The sequence below is a fragment of the Silene latifolia genome, chromosome 1 (genome assembly GCF_048544455.1).
Source record: "Silene latifolia isolate original U9 population chromosome 1, ASM4854445v1, whole genome shotgun sequence".
Lineage (NCBI taxonomy): Eukaryota > Viridiplantae > Streptophyta > Magnoliopsida > Caryophyllales > Caryophyllaceae > Silene > Silene latifolia.
Window position 1 is genome coordinate 105413764 of NC_133526.1, and position 3883 is coordinate 105417646.

The 3883-nt window shown below is 39.5% G+C and overlaps 1 non-coding gene across 1 annotated transcript; it reads left to right on the forward strand.

Moving 5' to 3' along the window:
* Positions 1 to 2028: 2028 nt before the first annotated feature.
* On the forward strand, positions 2029 to 2135 carry LOC141618487 (small nucleolar RNA R71). The gene has a single exon (XR_012531409.1). It is a non-coding gene; the product is annotated as a small nucleolar RNA R71 (small nucleolar RNA).
* Positions 2136 to 3883: the final 1748 nt, after the last annotated feature.

Consider the following 3883-nt stretch of genomic DNA (forward strand, 5'->3'; position numbering starts at 1 on the left):
ATAGACCGTGGCCCTTGTTGTTGATCATGATCGATGGCATGCCCAATGTAGGGATTAAAAATCCCTTCAAACTCGTCGTCCCAAAGACCACAAACTTCATTGAGTTGATCATTGAAAATCTCTTGCTTAGATGGAGACAACTCTCCCAATTTCTTCTCTTGGCCAATGAGGTCATCCTCTTCTTCCTTGGTTGATTTTGATGAGCTTTGCAAGCTCTCCTTGTCACAATTCACTTGCTCTTTGAATGGAGCATCTTCAATTTTCTTCCTCCATTGGAGTTCCGATTTCTTCCTTTCATCTTTTCGGCTATAATGATCAATCATGAAACATGGCTCATGCAAACGAGGAGCTCTCATGGTCTTGTCAAGATTAAAAGTTATGCTTTCATCTCCCACTTCTAGAGTGAGCTCTCCATGTTTTACATCAATCACCGCACCGGCGGTGTGTAGGAAAGGTCTTCCTAGGATGATTGGAATGTTGGAATCTTCCTCCATATCAACAATGACAAAGTCCACCGGGATGAAAAACTTCCCAATTCGCACGGGGACATCTTCCCATATCCCTAATGGTGTCTTCGTCGATCTATCGGCCATTTGAAGTGTGATGTTGGTGCATTTAAGCTCTCCCATTCCCAACCTTTTACTCACCGAGTACGGCATGACACTCACACTAGCCCCTAGATCACATAAGGCTTTGTTGATCGTCGTGTCGCCAATGGTACACGGTATTGAGAAGCTTCCCGGATCCTTTAACTTTGGAGGTGAACTCCCTTGAAGTATTGCACTACTCACCTTAGTGAAGGCGATAGTCTCAAGTTTCCGGATCGACTTCTTCTTTGTGAGGATATCTTTCATGTACTTTGCATAGGCCAGAACGTGGTTGATTAATTCCGTGAAAGGAATTGAGACTTCTAAATTCTTCACAATTTCCATGAACTTTCCAAGTTGATCATCAAATTTGGGCTTGGCTTGACGACTTGGAAAAGGAAGTCTAATCACAATGGGCTCCTTCTCTTTGGCCTTGTCTTCATTTTTCTTTGAACTTTCTTCTTTTGATGATTCTCCATCTTTGGAGTTTTGCACAATTTCTTCCTTTTCACTAGCTTCCACAACTTCATCCTCAACTTGCTTCTTCGATGCTTCATACCTTGTACCACTTCTCAAGTGAATGGCACTAACTGTTTCATGTCTAGGGGGATTACTTTGAGGTGGTAATTGCCCCTTTTGTCTTTGTGAGCTTGAAGATGCTAGTTGAGTCAATTGTGTTTCCAACATCTTGGTGTGAGCTAGAATGTTGTTGATGGTGGTTTCTTTTGCTTGGCTATCTTTTTGCATTTGGGTGAAAAATTCTTGTTGATTCTTTTGCATTTGGAGGACCGCTTTTTGGACATCAAAGCCTTGGTCATTTTGGTGATTGTATGGATTTTGATTTTGGTAACCTTGGTTTTGATTGTAAAAGGGTCTTTGATTTTGGTTTCTCATGGGTGGTGGAGTGTATGTTGTTTGAGGGTTTTGAACATTTTGGCTTTTGTATGAGAGATTTGGATGGAACTTGGTGTTTTCATTGTAAAAATTTGAGTAAGGGGTACCACTTTTGTAAGCTTGGAAAGCATTAACTTGTTCGGTTGTTCCCCTACACTCACTTGGGTCATGACCCAAAGTTCCACAATTCTCACATATCCCACTTGGCATTGATGAGGATGCCGTCATGGCATTGACATGATGCTTTGATGATTTTGAGTTTTCCTCAAGTCTAGCCATAGCTTGTTCAAACTTCAAGTTGATTGTGTCAATGTGAGCACTAAGTTGAGCACCCAATTGAGTAACGGAGTCCACTTCATGCTTTCCTCCTCTAGTAGCCTTGCGAGATCTACTATATTGTGAATTATGGACCGCCATTTCCTCAATCTTGTTCCATGTTTGATTGTCATCAACTTCGGTGAACATTCCATTTGATCCCATATTGAGAATGTTCCTAGAATCTTCATATAAACGATTCCAAAATTGTTGCACTAAAAACCATTCGCTAAGTCCATGGTGAGGACATGAGCGACAAGTTCCCTTGAACCGCTCCCAAGCTTCATACAAAGACTCTTCATCCCTTTGCTTAAAACCCGTAATTTGAGCTCTTAGCATGTTGGTCTTTTCCGGTGGGTAGAATTTTTTGTAGAAAGCTAGAGCCAACTTCTTCCAAGAATCTATTCCAAGGGTGGCCTTATCAAGGCCCTTCAACCATTGCTTTGCGGTGCCGATTAAGGAAAAAGGAAATAAGACCCATCTAATTTGGTCTTGAGTCACGCCCGTTTGAGAGATAGCATCACAATAATCGCAAAAGGTTTCCATATGAGAATGAGGGTCCTCACTAGGCATTCCCCCGAATTGGCTCCTCTCAACTAGTTGGATGAAGGCGGACTTGGCAATAAAATTTCCGGTGAGATGTTGCGGTGTAGGAGTACCATTTGGTAGATTCTCCTCGGTGGGTGCACGAGTGTGACGAGAATTTTGGCATTGTAGGTGGATTTTATAGGGTATTGTGTAATGGGTTTTCTTCTCCTTCTATTGCGAAAGGATTGACAAACTAACTAGTGGGTTGAACAACTTCACCAACACCTCTCAAATTCCTCCTAACAAGTCTCCTATTGTTCGTCAAGGTTCTTTCGATTTCACGGTCAAAAGGTAACAAATCACTTTGTAACCTTCTAGACATGCAAAATATCAAACAACTCAAAAACAATTAGAACAAACCTTGAGGATTTTTACTTCCTCAAGGTGAAGAAAGACACAACTAATAACAAAAAGGAAATCTAAATCAAACAAACACCGTCCCCTAAACAGCAACGCGCCATTTTTGATCGGTCCGTTTAGTATTCACAAATAAATAGATGTGGTCGTTGGTTACGGTCGAATCAAAACACAATTTATAGCTTAACAAGCAACTCTACAATTAGTAAAGAGGCAAGTAAAGGTCGGATCCCAAGGGACGGGAGTTGAAATGAGATTTCTATTGTAACTAGTGGTGTCTAAGGGGTGTCACAAATTGGGTTGATGTAGAAGGTTACTAAACTAGAATAACAATGAAAATAAACAAGCAAGATGAATAAAAGGGGTGTAAACAATTGATTAAAGGCACTAGGGTGTCATGGGATCATAGGGGAATCATGGGATATGATCATACAAACATGTTCTCAAATTATAAGCAAGCAATTATTGTTGTGATGGATTGAGTGGGTTATATCTTACAATCCTAGGAAAGTTTGGGTCCCGGAGCCGAATCGATTAGATTGTACAACACCTACAAGTCGACTTAATCTTCTCTACTCAACAACATGCATGGTCTAATGAGACTCGAGTTGGGTTATGTCTTACAAGTCTCATTGAAAAGATAGGAGATGATAGTAAATGCAAGGATTCATAGGCTTAGCATTTCATCAAATATAACATGTGCATGAGTTGGGATCAAAACAAGCAAGCAAATAAGATATGAAAGCATATTAATTTAAGCATGAATCATTCCCCATGTTGGTTTCCCTAATCACCCATTAACCCTAGCTAAGAGACTACTCACTCATTATCATGTTGATCATGCTAGCAAGGTTGTCAATCATACCAACAATATGAAACATGATGAATAAATGAAAGTAATTAACAATAATTAAAAAGGGATTAAGAGATTATACCTACTAATGATTCCAATAATAAAGCAAGAATAATAGAAGTACTTGAATGCTAGATTGAGAGGTTGTCAATCTCCCAATAATAACCCAAATAATCTTCAATTACCCAAAATAAAGGATGAACAAAAGAGAGATTAAAGAACTAAAACTTGGATTAAAACTTGATTAATACTTGATTACAATATTGAAGAGAGATTTGATTGATATTAA